This window comes from Columba livia, chromosome 7 (genome assembly GCF_036013475.1).
Source record: "Columba livia isolate bColLiv1 breed racing homer chromosome 7, bColLiv1.pat.W.v2, whole genome shotgun sequence".
NCBI classification, from domain to species: Eukaryota; Metazoa; Chordata; class Aves; order Columbiformes; family Columbidae; genus Columba; species Columba livia.
In genome coordinates this window covers 32,720,473-32,736,537 of record NC_088608.1, presented here as the reverse complement: position 1 = coordinate 32,736,537, position 16,065 = coordinate 32,720,473, and the positions used below count along the sequence as shown (strand labels likewise).

Sequence of the window (16,065 nt, the reverse complement as noted above, 5' to 3'; positions counted from 1 at the left end):
TATTCGCATTACCTGGATTGAGGAACAATGGAGGTAGTTGCTGGCACAAACCAAAAATGGCCTGTTTGGATGTATGTGTCATTCCTTCTCTTGCTGTGTTGCTGGCATGTGCATACACAGATACACGCAGTGTATACAAACATGCATTAACCCACACACAGACAAACACAATCTGCCCCCTCCACCCCTGTGAGGGATATTTTTTATGTATCAGGATTTTTGGTGGACTGCAGATGTTCAGCAATTAATTCTCCCTTAATCAAAGCAAAAAAGCAGGAGCAGGAGAAAGCTTTAATCCTAGAGAAGCAGCTAAAGGTTCCTGTTGACAAAGCAGTTTTTCCAAAGCCACAACAGAGGGAGACACCGGATATTACACAAGCTTTATCAAATTCAAAATATATCTTCTTAATTGAAGTACTAGCTACGTTTCCATCACAAGGACTATGCAGTCTGTTACTACTATCAGCAATATTTGCTGGAACATGTTGTTTGGGAATCAGGTGATTCATGCAGATACATCTACTTTATGTATTTACAGAGCAGAAAATCTTGCCCACCTAAATGCTACAGGTAGGTTGCAACATTGCAGATTGGTGAACACTTAGGAGGGAAGAAAAAAAAGGCAGAAGCAAATGAATTAATGTCTTAGGAAATGTGACATAATCAAGAGAATTTTTTTAAAGTTTTATGAGGAAGCTGTCAAAATTTAAAAAAAAAAAAGTTATCTGAAGATCATAAATAAGATCACTATATTTTGCTACAGCATCTGAAATGTCCCACAGCAACTCACGAGCACTCGGCTCAGTGATGATCCTGGAAATCGGACAGACTGCAGACGTCTCGCACAGGGAGATTTCAACAAGTAAACAAATGCTGCTCAGCTCAGAATTAGTTTACAGCTGAACTTTCTCATCATTTCCCATCATGAGAGAGGCCAGGATCATAGGTAAGTCTTTAAGTAAAACATTTCTATCTGCCTTCCCTCACCCCAAGTGAATAATTTACACTTACCTAATCAGGCTTGATTTGAAAGCTGAAAGGGGTCACAGGCCAACATGGACTAAAAGGTCAGAAACAGATTAGTGAAAGCAGTTCCTCCTAATCACATTTTCAGTCTTGACTCAAGGACAATCCCTTTTCCTCCACCTCCCATCGCAAAAACACGGGAAAGCGGCAGCCCAGCAAGCACAACATAAGAATTAAGCTTTAACCCAGCGTTCAGGATTCAAAGCCAGCAGCGGCGAGGCGGTCCAGAGGCAGGGATGCCGCGGAGAAACCCCGATGCCAGCAGCACAGTCATCGCGGCGAACTTGGGCTGGATTTCCTCAGGTCTTGAGGCGTGGGGGGGGAAGAGAAAAAAAACCCAAACATCTCTATCCCCTCCCTATGCCCAGCGGATTTCTTGCGATTCAAGATTTGCCACGGCGGGGGAAGGGGGGGCGCGGGGGCTGGTGGTGGGCTGGAGAGGGAGAGAGGGAGGGCGGAGGAGCCCCGCGGCCGGCGGGCGGGCAGCCCCCGCGGCGGGCCCGGCTCCCCTGCGGGGACTCCCCGGCCCGGGGACCGCGCATGCCTGCGCTGGGTCGCGCAGCTCCGCGCTCTCTCCTATTATTATTATAATTAATTATTTGGGGAGAGGGGGAGGAAGAAGAGGGGGTGGAGATATCCAGCTGCGGAGCGCTCCGTCCCGCGGGTGTCAGCACGGGCGCGCCATGGTGCGGAGCGGCGCGCTTTCCCCGCGGGAGGCGGCCGTTCCGTGGGGTCCCGGGCAGCGCCGCTCCCCGCCCGGCTGGGGCGGCCGGTCCCTCAGCGCCGCGCTGCCCAACTCATCCCTGCTGCCCTGGCGGCGTTCGGAGCCTTCGCTGCAGGGAAAAAATCCCCCATTTCTGCGTTATTAAAACTTCACGTCCTCGCCCAGGCTGGCGCTAGGGAAGGGGCGCCCGGCTCTTGTGTCTCGTGCTGTGTTACATTAAAAATCAATCTCCCTGCAATTCGTCTGCTCTGTCATTAGGCGTCATTGTAAAGCTATTTCTCCAGAAACCACCAAAAGAGAGATTCTTGATGTTCAGAAAAACACAGTGTCAACAGAAAGAGGTAGAAATTGTGGATTTTATTCGGATAAAATGCGGAATGATATTCCTTTAGGGAGATTATTCCCACTGCAAACATTAACTACGAAAACACTACACTGCTATATTGTCAAACCTTTTTTTTTTTTTTTTTGAGAGAGGGATTAAGGTTACATTAAGCAGCGTGCAGGTCCTCAGGTCCAGAGACAAACTGTACCGCCGGCAGCCCCGGAGAGCAGCTACTTTGCCTTGTGAGCGAAAAGAATGCTGCGCACTTGGCCACCACAGCCCCACATGCTGGAGAGATGCGCAGCCTCGAGTCGCGGAACCTTAACGCATCCATCGCTGCTCGCCAGAGCCACGGTGCAACCTGGAATTTAAAGGAAAGTTATCGAGGTTTGCAAAGGCTAAGCAAGAGAGTGGCGCTGGAAGTTCCGAGAGCATCACTTTGAAGATGCCCATGCATACTCCTGTTTACTGAGATAAATTCGCAGAAAGTTGGACAGGTCAGTAATAATGAGATTGAATTTTGGAGTGATTAAGTGAATCTGAAGACCCTAACATGCTACTCCTTAGGAGCACAGCTATTTTACTTATATTTTGGATACAATTATCCAGGGCCATATTCTGACACACAGAACAAGCACTGGAAAAGTACATGCTTTTCTGATACCTGGAGATATCAGCATCAGACTATGCTCTTAACACTGCTTTTCTTCTACAGCTCTGTGAGAAATGAAGATGTGGGTTTTCAACTGAATTTCAAGGAGGTCAGGCATCTAACAGAATTGAGTGCCTTGCTCCCTTGTATCACTATGGAAAAAACAACCATCATTAAATTGTTAGTATAGAATTGGGTCAAGCAGTAGAAAAAACAAAACCTAAAAAAGGTTCTAAGGAGTTCCTAGTTTTTATGTGTTTATTTACAAAGCAAATGGACTCAGTTTTCATCATTCTCAAGGAAGCAGAATGTGTTTGTAAGTTTATTATCTTCCTGCTTAAATAAAAGCAGAGGTAACAGCTGGTAAGTGATACGTTTAAAGCACCTTTTACTTATCCGGACACCAGATAAAAACTCTCTCCTTTTTAGAAATTAACTACAATAATAATGAGTTTCATGTACCAAAGAAAAAAAAAAAAAAAAGGATCAATACATTCATTTCAAAGCTGATGTGGTCCTCCCAACACTGGGATCATTGTAGTGCCAGTCATGATCTTGGTCAAACACTTTTTTTTCATTAGGAGCAAGTTCAATATATCTTCCAAATTATTACAGCTCATTTTGTGTGTATCAGGATTTTCTCTCTGAAAGCAAAGGCATCACCAGCAGAGGAATAATTAATATTGACACTGACAAAGTCAATCTGGCACTGAGGTCATAATTTTGGGGAAGATTATGAAAAACAGGAGATATTCTGCTATTTTTAGTCTTCTTGGTTATTTGCCAAGTAGACAATGGGAACATATTGCCCAACAGAAGTTACTATGGAGGAATCTTTCCCAATTTCAAGAATGTGCAAGCCATAGGGCCTTGGCTGTGCCTTTGTGATGTATAGTTTATGCAAGGAATATATTGTCCCTCCATTCAAACTATTTAATGACAATGATGTTCTCCACTCAGCTCATCAAGATCCAATGGCTTCATTTGACAGCACAGGGAGTAAACAACTGCCATTTTCTCCAATTATTGCAATAACACGTAGTCTAAAACATCTTACAAATGCATTGAGAATATTTAATCCCAAGTTATGTTTAGCGTGGTCGTAGATATTTGTACAAGAAAGGGAACTAGAAAGTAGAGCTAACTGTGATAAATATGCCCTATTTGCAAACCTTTATAACTACCCAGCTTCTTCATCTAGAACAAAGCCTGACACAGCAAAGATCTGTAGGATGGATTAGAGTGTCCAAAGCAGCAGATGTGAATATTTATTATAAACTCTCTTCCAGCAAGTCTTTGCTGACAGAAGCATTGCATATGGATTTCACTTGCAGCCAGGCTCTCCAGGCAGTTGCTGGAATGACTTCTCCAGGAGCCAAACAAATGCCATTTTGCCTGGAGCCCTGACACCACAACAGCTGGGCAGGGGTTTAATGTCACTTTGAGCTTCTTAAAAACAATAACGAACCCACTCATTACAAAGAGAGAGGGATGGGAAGGAGAAAAGATTTGGACAACTGCAGTTCAGTTGCAGAAAGTAAGAGCAGGACAGACTGATACCCGAAACAATAGCTTCAGTGTCTAATTCATGCCTGTCCTCCCCCCTCCCCAGTTTGGCAGCAGGGCAGGAACAGACCCCAATGGTGCGTTTTCCAAAACTTTTTGCTAGGTGAATCATAAACCTGGAGCAAAATGATAGCACTCTCATCTGGCTAGTCTGACAGTATTGGGAAATGACAAAACTGATAGGAAAACAGGTACAATAAAAATCAACTAGCTAGGAGATGCAATAGTAAACTGCACATGCCTTCATCGCTATTACTTGCTGGGGACAGGGTTTAGGTTTACGAGGCAGCCCTGGTGAAGAATGGTTCACTTCATATGAATTTTTGTTAGCCGAGTTCTGTTGTGTTACTGTTGTTGACTGCGAGTACAGCCACTTCTTTGCTCAGCAGAAGCAGGATGCACAGGCAAATGCATGTACGAGGGAAAGAGAGGGGAGGGGAACACACAAAATGAGAACATCTCATTTCCGTCACCCTTTATGTCAACACTGATCTACACACTCATAACAATTTGCTCATTATAATGCAAATTTACTCCCTCCTTCCTTCTAAAAGGAGATGTTTCGTTTTTGAAAGAGGGAACAAATTGTGTTTTATTGCTCTTTCAGAATGTTCTCCAATTAGGAAAGCAAACAAAACCTATTACATAATTGTCATACAAAGCTCCTTTTTAATGAAGCATACTTACTTGTGCACTAACAAAGGCACTTTGATACAACACTCAGAGGAAGATAAAAGCCTAGAGATAAATTTTTCTCAATACCTGAGGCTGAACTGTCAGGTGGGGCTGGTCTATGCAAACTCACTGAACTCAGCAGTTGTGCTGATTTGCATCGAAGTGAACAGTTTCTGCTTAGAAGATGCAAAGCCTCAAAGACTCAGACCTCTAGATCTCACAGCCTCTAGATCTCAAGCTCACAAGGCTTCCAGAGAACCTGCTCAGGATCTGCTGATGAACCTCCCAGATGGGCAACATGGGCAAGTAAAATGAAGCTTTGCTCTGGCTGGCCCCACGCCAGTCCTGAGCTCATTCTTCTTCCTCAAATTGGCAGATAGGAATGATGACAAAGCACACTGCCGTGACAGAGAGACCCTACAGTAGCAGTCTTTGTACTAATTACAGCTAATTCGATGCTGCCCATTGCTAGAACATGGGCACTAATTTTTCTGATGTACCCCTATTATATCATTAGAATAACATAAGCTCTGACCAGCTGGTCACTTGCTTCAAAAAAGGATGCAATGAGTTAGAAAAGGTAGGGAGAGAAAGGCAGAAAAGACAATGAAAGGTGTAAACAACTTCTGTGCAAGGAATTGCTAAGAGGGGTAGTGACTTATGCCAGAAAAAAAAAATTTGTACACTAAAATGTACTTGGGCTGATGATGCCTTGTCCACATGCAAACATCAAGCTTCAGTCGGCCCATGATATCCCTGCTGTTTCCCTCCCTGCAAACCACAGAGAAATCCAGAGCAGACCCTCAACTACCACCCAGGTGGTGTGGTTGAAACACAAAATTTCCACCAAAACACTAGTCTGAATCACAGCTAACCTGGGAGCTGTGAGCCTGCTGGAGAAGCTGTCAGAAGCAGCACAGCATGGCATGTGGTATTTCTGAACAGTCATCTTTCTTTTTGGCTGTAACTGAATTTTCTTCTGAACAATCAACACAACCTCAGGTCCTTTTTCCTCCCCAGCATTTGGTTAAGCTACCAGGTCGGGTTTCCAGTCCCGGCATCCTATGGAGAAAAATATTCTGTTCCTGATGTTGTGAGCACAACCTGGCCAGGCTGCCATCTCTAGACTGGCAATGCTCTTGGTTTTAGGCGTTGATTAATTACAAATGCAGTGCTGTTGTCTGGGCTGGAAACACATTTGTACTTAACTAAACAATAAAAATGACTCATGTCCTGCTAGAAAAACTATTCTAGATACTAAAACCATAGCCCTACATTGTTTTGAGACCAGAACTGAACCCTAAATCAATTAGTACCTCAAAAGCTAAGATTACTTTTAAGAAATGTACCCCACTTTGGAGAATGGGGTAATTAAAATGATCTGTCTTGTATGGAGATCTGGCCCCGTAAATCTTCCAAATGTACATAAAGTTATGGGCCTAAGAAAGGCCATAGCCATAAAGCATCAAAAGCAAGAAACTGACAAAAAAGAGAAGTAATGTTACTGGAGTCTCCACACTGACCTAAACATGTGAGCTTAAAATCAAAGTTATTGCATTCAGAGAAACTCAGTTGTGTTACATATAAGTAAGCAACATGCTTTTACTCATCTGCAGGGAACTTTGCATACCTATACTGCTACGTAAATGCTAACAAAACCAAAGCCACACATATGAATACAATATGAAATCCATCTCCTGATTTGAACTGGAGGATGAATTTAAAACAGTGCTGGTATGTTGAAGCCATTTAACTTGATTTGTTACTGCATCTCTTCAGAAGACAAAACTAGACAAGAGTCATTGGCTGGGTTGACAGAACTGAGTTATTTAGGGTAGGGGGAACAAAACCTGTCCATGTCAAAAGACAGTTTGACAATTTGTAGAATCATCATAGAATCAATTTGGTTGTAAAAGACCCTCAAGATCGTTGAGTCCAACCGCAACCTAACAGTGTCACTAAACCATGTCCCTAAAAACTTCATCTACGTGTCTTTTAAACACCTATAGGGATGGTGACTCCACCACTTCCCTGGGCAGCCTGACAACCCTTTCCATGAATATTCCTTAAGAACCTAAAAGAAATGACATATTTTAAATATTCTATAAATATTCCATAATAATAACCACCATCATCATCACATATTTCAAATATTCCATAAGACCCTAACAGAAATCACATGTTAGAAATCATAAGAGCCTAACAGAAATCACAGCCATGATTACCACCTTCTTTGTAAAATGAATTTTGAGTGAATCCTTGCCAAGACCACATGGAGTACTGCTTTACTGGTTTGTGCATTCAAACAGCTGGAAACAGTGACATCTTTGGACTGGGAGAGCCTAGAAAGCAGACCAGTTTACTGGTATTAGGTTCAGAAAGTCAATACTTGATGTTGGCAAAGCTACAAGATTTCATCTGAAAAGAAGTCACAACCGTAAAGGCAGTTGATTTCTCACAGGGTTGGAAACGGAGCCCTCTTCAGAGCAAATGCCCCAGCACACCCAACCCGCCCGCTTGGTCCCAGCACATCTCACCTTACACGGATTGTCAGGTACACACAGCGTGGTGTCCAACAGCCACTGCCCATCCTCATCGGTCAGCCCTTTATAGACACCCGAAGCGTTAAACTTCTCTTCAGGAAAATTAATTTACAAAATATGTAACGTTCAGTTATTGAATACTCTGAAGATTCCTGATTTAGCAGACAAATACTTAATGTTTCTAGAGCAGTCTAGCAGCTTAATTGTTAGTAGTATTGTAACAAAACTCACAAACTCCACAACATACTGTAGCATATTAGGCTGATAACTAGCACTGTTTGTTACCTTAAAATAGTGTGTTTTTTTTTTTTTTTTTTTCCATAGACTTACCAGCTAACATTAACGCTTTTGCTTTGATGCAGGGCAGAACAAGGACAGTGAAACACCAAAAACTCCCCTGTCTATTCCAGCAGCTCATGTTCTTAGAACGAATGGACTAGTCAGGGTGCTGGGTTTGGACACTTGCTTCTAATAAAAGTACGGCAGTTATTTTAGACTTCCTTGTAAATAATTCAGATGTAGTAACTTTCCCAATTTAAAAATACTTGCACTGCCTAACCGTAAGCAAAGAATTAATCTTCAAAGACAAAAACCCAGTTATTTCTTGTTTCATTAAAATTATAATGTTGCATGGATTTAAAAAATTGTGTTTATCATAGCTGCATAGAGAAGCCTGAGACCATTACTGATGGCAGAGGTGAAATAACATATCAAAGAAAGAAAGAAAGAAAAGCTTTGATCAATAGGGAAATGATTTTTATACACATCAGAACCAATTTAAAGAATTCTCTAGGATCAATTTAGATAGACAGAAATGCTTCTCAGCATTTATTACCTGTGGAGGGAATATTGATCCCATTCATTGATTCTCCTATGCACACAGAGCAGCATCTGGTTTTGTTGTGTGGTTTGGTTTTTGTTGTTGTTATGTTGGTGTTTTTTTTTTTTTTTTTTTTTTTTAAAGATACCCCAAAGTGGAAAGTATCAAGCAACTACTTATATCTGAAGGATTTACATTAATGGTTCAACCAATGCCATTACTCAGAACTTTTAAACTCTTCCAGAATAGGCAAAATGTAATTTAACTTATTTTTGGCACATGATTTTTAGTCAATATAGTATATTTAAAGAGAAGGGGTTTTTTTGAAACCTTACTTACCAAAGGCTAGTAATTCCTTACATAACACATTGCACAAAACAGATTTTCTTTCCTCTTCCCCTTTTTAAAGGAATCTCTCTTCAAGATACTATTATGAATCCCACAGTCTTACTGGATTACATTCCCTCCAAATTAAGATCTTTAGTCATTATTGGAGCTGCAATCCTTTGCATCATCATGACGATCATTCAACCTAGAGCATCTCCTAGGAACAGGGCACCTCTCGGGCCACATGTACTAGGCAAAAATACCCAGTTCCTGCCTTGAATCGTCTGCAGCCTAAGTATAATTTAAAAAACAACTAACCACAACAAGAAATCAGCAAATAGATCAGGGAGGACAAGGCTACAGATAATTATAAACTTAATTAGCCATGATCACACTGCCTTGCCATAGTTAGATGTTTTATGGGCATCCTGGCAGCAAGAGAGGACTTGGGTCTGAAGTCAAGTCTGTGCACTGCCCCATGTAGAGGTACCAGGCACCGCTTTCCATACACAAAGGTACACAGAGCACATTTAGGGCAGTAGGGATGTTCTGGCACACCGCCAGGCCAATACCACCTGCTTTTCAGCCTGGGTTGTGGCATGGCGTGGCAGTGGCTGTATGACCTCCAGCTTCTGAGTTGTCATCACCTGCATCGCAGAGAAATGTGAACTGGATGGGCTTGGACCTTACCTGGGAAATGGGAGGTAAGTGCTATGCTGCTTTACAGCAGCTCATGCTCTGGCCCACAGTTGCTACTTGGTATGAAATTAGACAAAACTTGAGTTTTGAGGAACCTTTCAGAGGAGGGGTAGGAAGGCAGATGGAAAGGTTGCCAGACACTACAATCTGAGGTTCTTCATGCAAATGTTAGTGTGTTTGCCTAAATAAAAGTAAATAAAATGCTTAACAGATGCTGCAAACTGTGATTGCAGTGGCTGTAGATAAAAATCTTCATTACTGTCACACCAAGCAGAATGTTATTTACCAAGAAACTGATTTCACCATATGATAGATGTTGTGCCTTTTTGTTGTTGTTGTTGTTCTGTAAAGAGATTTCAACAAATAAAGCAGTTATTTCTTGTCTCCCAAATGTACACTACATTTTGCTTAGGAACACATCTTTTTGACATTGTTGTAAGTCCTCCATTCTCAAATTTGAATAAAATATCCTAAATACTCTTGTCTTGGAAATAATGGCAACCCCCTCCTCCCTTTGCCTTCCCACTGTGTTTGTTTAGATCTTTCATAGGAGAGGGCATAGAAGAATAATCTTGAGCAGGTTGCAGTTCACTTGCAGCAATCTACTAAATACTCTCTGTAATGGAGACCAAAAGGCAAGCTGGGAATGAGAGGAGAGATCCAACAATCTGAGGAGAGGCTTTTTTAATATATTGGTACAAAAATAAAATCCTTTTGTCATTCTCTAATGTAATGACTTCCCCCCCCCCCCCCACTTTCTCAGAAGTATTTAAATAGACAGAGATTTGGCAAAGTATATTAGGGAAAATTAGCTCATCTCAGCATGCACTTAAACTCGTGACTCACCTTATGCTTGTGAAGTCATTCAATTCAGTGTAATCATGTGCTTAAATGATGGCAGGATCAGGGCATCACAAACAGATTCATTATTGCTATGAGGAGTTACAGCACAAGGTCTTAAAATGGACAAATTCACTTTTATTTGGCTTTTAGCAGTACACTAAAAGTTATACCTTTAACAGAGAAAGGCAGCTGAGTAGGGGCATGTAATGCAAGTTTCCTAGACCCAAGTATTAGAAGAAGACAATAAGGGCAAAATAAGTGTAGAGAAGTTTCTTAGACACATGGTTCAATAGACATTTACAAAGGTGTTAAGTCACTCTCCTAGAACACAGGAAAACTCAAATTACCCAGGCAGGGTGTTAATAGAAATTCAGTTATTATCTCTAAAAATCTGCATATAGAGATTTGTCCAGGGTGAGGAATGCATTTCCCTCAAAAGGGTGAGGGTCTGGAGTAATGTTTGGCCAACAGAGAAAGAGGACTTCTCGTAACTCCCTACTATGTGGAAAATCTGACCTAGATGAAGGGGCATTTTTTTCAGAGCTTAAAGAGATCTCAGAACTCAACAAATCCTTTTCAATCAAAAAATCACCAGAAAATTACTCAGAGCAAAGAAAGCATTTATCTGATAGAAGAAAATCCATTATATAAAAGAACTTAAAGCTTTTTATAAGGATTTCTAGGCCAAGACCATTAGTGTAAAGCTACCTTTCAGCTGGACTTAAGCTTGTTTATATTTGATTTTAGTTGGCTTTTTGGTGATTTTCAAAATAGTTTCAAAAGAAACCATAAAATATTAAAGCAGAAACTTTTGGAGCAGAGTCTTCAAGATGTCAAGCCTTTCTGGACATGTAAATGAAGCATGCTTGAATATATTCAGAATATACTCAAAAATAATACATTGAGAATAAAAAAAAACACAACAATCTCCATCTTCTGGCCAAGACTGGAGATTTTTTCATGAAAATTTCTACCAAAGAAGACTATTTTTTGTGCATATAATAGAAACACATTTGTCAACCTTTCAGTGTTACCTAGAATATCTATATGTGGGCACATGTAGGTTTATGTTTACAAGTTAATCTACCTGAAGAAAAAAAAAGGTGAGGAATAAGGCAGATGGCATTCTGGCAAAAACCCTTGAACTGTACCGAGTGTGAGACTTTGGTCCCACTGAGCTCTTCTGAAAGCTCAAATCCCAAAAGGCAGCATTTGGTTTTAATGTCACCATTAAGGTGAATGTGTTCCGCAAGGCTGCATGAACGGGAAGCTGCCCGGAGCCTCAGCAGAGCAACAATCTAATCAACACTTGTTGGCTGGGAAACTCCAGAGAAGGTGACATCAGTGAGGTTGTTGCTGTAGTTGTGCTTATGCTGCCGAGGGCAACAAGATGACAAAAATGTCCAATTTTAAAATGCTGCATTAGGGAAAAGCAATGGAAGAAAAGAGTAAAGATCAGTATCATCTGATGATCTTCAAAAAGAAATAAATCACCATGAAATTAGTTGCAGAAGTTGCCAAGCTGGAGCTCTGCTTACAAAGAAACTTTCTGAAGGACTTTTTAGGTGATGGCAAATGCTCCAGAGGATGGTTAGGGTTCACACTAAAATCTTACTCTGAAGAACAAGCTTTTATCTTCTATTAAACTTACATATACTGGAAGCAGTATATCCAGTACCATACTGCATGTAATACTATCTCCATAGTATATTATCTGGTGTGTTGGTGTTTCAAGAGTTAGAGAGGAAAAAAAAAAAGTGGAACTTCTGTTAAATAAAAATTTTAAATAAGAAAAATAAAACTTACTGATCAGTTAACTTAGAAAAACTAAGTCACAGCAAAACTGCTGTCACCACAAATTGAAATTTATTCTAGTTTCTGCTACAAGTAAGGTCCCTGAATATAGATTTGGGTGCAAAAACATGCTTTCCTCTGAACTTCACTGCACCTGTATGTATTTTAGGTATCAGTATGTCTCATTTTTAAGAATTCAGTAAAATGCGCAATGTATGAAGACAGGAAAAATTCCAGGTATGCAGGAACATAGCTCTGACTAATGGAAACACCATTTTAAAAGCAATCAGAAAATAGCATATAACCTTTTTATTAATATCCTATTCTTTCCCTTTTCCTCACTCCTTATTTTCTGATGCCTGCAGTCATTCAGTTAAAGCCTTTTTGATCCTCCTTCCTTTCTCAAACACCAAGATGGATATGCTCGTGTTACGGAAGATGAGACCAAGATGTGAACGGTGATTTATTTTTCCCTTGGACAGCATATGCATCATCCTTTCCATTAACTCTAAAGGAATGACCATACACGTAATTGTTTTTTGACACAGAGTGGGATTCATCTCATCTAACCTTGCCATCCCGAGACAAGTAGTTAGTTCATCGGGGCTCCTTCTGCAGTGACCAGTGAGAAAAACTTGCTTTTCAAAGGAACTCACCCTGCTGCGTTCAGACAGCTGTCGCAGGCGATCGTCTGTGTGCACTGACTGCAGAGGTACTCGACACAGCTCATCTTCAGACAGCTGAGGCAGGCTGAGATTAAACCCCACTCAAAACTTGCAAACAGGCACCTCAAAGAAATTTTCAAAAGAAATCCCCTAATTTGCACTGCTGGCAGACTTGTGTATACCATGGCTTCTGAAAATGTAACTAGGCACCTGTATGCATCTCCAAGTACTTAAATACCAGTGTAAGTCAGACTTACATAGGCAATGATCTCTGCTAAACCCAAGTATTAATCATTTGGTGCAACTCTCATGCTGTGGCAACTATCTGTCATTTAAGTAGCATTTGATAACAAAGTAAATTGTGTGCATCGTCATCATCATCTTGTAACCCTAATATCTCTGAGATAATGGACTTGTCTGCCATATTTCTGAGCTTATTGAAACAGACTTTTAAATCCAAATTTCTTGATCCCAAGGGGCAGCTCTTACACCACAGCTAATAACCTCTGCAAGTGATCAAAGCCTGAGATGAAGGTGGACTCGGACGAAAGGGTTTTCCCATGGTTCTGCAGACCTGGAAGCCAAACTTCAGTTTACTTTCTGGAGTTCAAGTAGGAGTCATGAAAACTACTACTTCAGAGAAAAAGCACTTTTGAGGAAAGATAGTATTTATCTTGCTTTACTTCACAATGTTCTGCCTAAACGTTTTATCTCTGAACATGCTCCTTGAAGAGAAGTTCAGTGTCCTTATGAGCCCAGATCAGAGCAGAAGCTCTGGGTAAACACTGTTGATTCCTAATGCTCCTTGTACTCATCAGTCCTTTCTAGCAAATAAGATCAGGAAACACTTCTGTTTTGTCCTTAAAGCTGGTTTGTTGTCATCATTATTATTTCAAGCTTAGAGGATGATCTAATGTATGTGGATTCTGTTTTTTGTCAGGCAAAATCCTTCCCTAGGCAGCGCTCCCTGGAGAGGGAGACTGCTGCAGAGCTGGTTCAAGCACAGCTGAGGCAGCTGGGAAAGCTGAGCCTGGCTGGGAAAGCCGAGCTTGGTGTGTGCCTCCAGCTTTGCCTGGGGCTGCCCTTCTGACTTTGCCATGCCCAGTCTGTCATACCTGTCTGGGCATTTTCTGTCATGACTGGAAAGAGATGAATGGAATAAAACATGCTCAGCAGGTCCCCAACTCCCATTCACCCCAGTGGTAGCCCCATGACTAGCTTGAACAAATGACCCCATTTTTAGGTAGCCAAATAGAAGAGTTCAATGCCATCCTTAATATTTTCAAACTTCAGCTCTCTCAACTCTTAATTTGGTTTCTTTTGACTGTTTATAAAATTTTCAAGATTAAAAAAAAGGTGATTTTTAATCCTAATCAATGCAGCCTTCAGCTGTTGCCTACATTATCATGATAATTTAAGTGAAACAGTATTACAGAATGACTTGTACCTTCCACATTACAACTAAGTAGTATTTTACCATGGTAGTAAAAACAGACAGACACACAGGAAGGCTCTGAAGACAAAACAAAAAAAGACAGAAGTAGAAAAACAGGCTTAATGAAATCTTCTCCAAGTAAAAGCTCAAACAAAGAGTCTACTTTTAAAATAAGCATCTTATTGTCAACAGCAGCATCTCTATTAGGCTTGTTCCCTTACCTAAACATTCCTATTACTGTCATTTCTCGGGGCTGTCATATTCACTGCCTTGACAGCACAAACACTATGCTGTAAAATCTGTCAAAGAGGCCAGTTGATTTCCTACATCTTCTGACACTTGCAGGTCTTTAATATCAGGCTGTCAGAACACCTAAGAGAAAGGCGGGTGCTCCCCTGTTCGGTGCTGTTACTGTGACTACCGTCACACACACTTTAATCATTAGCCTTATACTACTATGAAATCCTGACTTTTATGCCCGCGCTAGAAAATGCTGCTGGCATAAATCTATCGGAGAGGTTAGTTGGCTCACCCATGGAGTTACTTTTGTAAAATGAAGCCCTATATAGTTTTTTTCTGAAACTTTCTTCTGTGGTGTTTTTTTTTTTTTTTTTTTGAGAGGGGAGCTGTAGTAGGTGTGACAATTATTCAGTGACAGGCGTAGGTGAAACTCAACTGCTTAAAATAAACCTCCACCTGGACCATTTTGTCTTTAAGTATGCTAATGTAGCAGATCAGCTCGGTGGGCACTGAGTTTTCCATAATGCAAAACTCCTTTGATTCAATATTGAAGTGAAACTGAGAGAAGAAGAACAAATCAGACTAGAAGAATGAACAGCTTTCCATGTTCATGGCACTTCCTTCACAGGTAGGAGGGTATCTGGATTCCTGCTCCTGCTCTGCTCGTGCCCCCAAGTGATGCTGAACAAACTATTTCCTGAGCTAATAATTAACCTGGAATAGGCCTTTTTGAATCTCTTCTGTTTAAGTATTCCATTTTGTATTAAGAAAAAAATTAAAAGCTGGGAAAAAAAGATTTTATAGCCCCCAGATCAGGGCACTGCCCTGAGATGTAGCAGCCTCTGCTATTACTAACAGTCCAATTAATCACACAGTGTGCCTGGCTTCACAGAAGCCACACAGTCAGTGGATTTAGGAAGCCTCACCTGCAAGAACTAAGAGTATGATGAGCAAAACACCTACTTTCAGGTGGTGTCTGGTAAGCTGCCAGAAACCATAGGAGGATGTTTATATAGCTTTAAGCATCTGTATTGGTGCTCCTAGAGTTGCTATTCACAGAGAAAAAGGGGGGAAAAAAAAAAAAAGTCTTTAGTACTTTAATTAACAAAGAATATTTGCTGTAGGAACCTAATACCTTTTATATGCACAAATCCATGAACACCCCACAAGAGCATCAGTGGAGAATCAACAGGGTTGTGGCTGTGGTGGAGGCAGGACAAGTTTGGAGATCAATTTCAATACCTGCCTTTGTCCCTAACAGTGCATGTCATTTAATTTCCCCATGCCTTAGCTCCCCATCTGCAATAGAAAGCCCTAACACTATTTTGTTCATCTTAGCTCCTCAGACTGACTGGGTCAGGAACTCTTCAGCTTGCCCAGTGGCACCACTAGGCATTATTAAAAAAATCATAAATAATAACAGAAATATTTACTGCTGTATGTCAACAGCAGATCTCCTGGCTACGTGTCACTTCCTCAGGCTGCTCTGCTCCCACCACCTGCCAAATTACTCTCACCTCTCATCAAATAATGGCTAAATACTGTAAGGAAATGTAGTCTGGCTGCTATTGCTTACAGTAATGAACGCTGCTGTTGAGTATAACAAATGTCATATGTCATAACGGCATTTATGGCACTAATACTGAATCGCTGGATAAAAATAAAATAAAATCTATGGTGAGGTAATGGGACGTAGCTAGAGAGCATTGAAAAGGCATCCTGAGTTAATAT

The 16,065-nt window shown here is 41.0% G+C and overlaps 2 protein-coding genes across 4 annotated transcripts in view; both read right to left on the bottom strand.

Moving 5' to 3' along the window:
* The window catches only part of VWC2L (von Willebrand factor C domain containing 2 like), a 51,601-nt gene extending 49,712 nt beyond the window's left edge, over positions 1-1,889 (bottom strand). The window contains exon 1 of one of the 3 annotated variants that reach the window (XR_010473741.1): positions 1,012-1,429. The gene's annotated coding sequence lies outside the window, so the exon portion shown is untranslated. Of the gene's footprint in view, positions 1-1,011 lie in introns of all 3 variants that reach the window. The other 2 variants (XM_065069084.1, XM_005501693.3) reach the window with 2 other exon arrangements.
* A 284-nt stretch (positions 1,890-2,173) lies between these two features.
* Positions 2,174-16,065, bottom strand: part of LOC110358229 (sperm-associated antigen 16 protein-like) — a 321,255-nt gene continuing 307,363 nt past the window's right edge. Inside the window, exon 7 of the mRNA XM_065069086.1 lies at positions 2,174-2,436. The gene's annotated coding sequence lies outside the window, so the exon portion shown is untranslated. The remainder of the gene's footprint in view (positions 2,437-16,065) is intronic.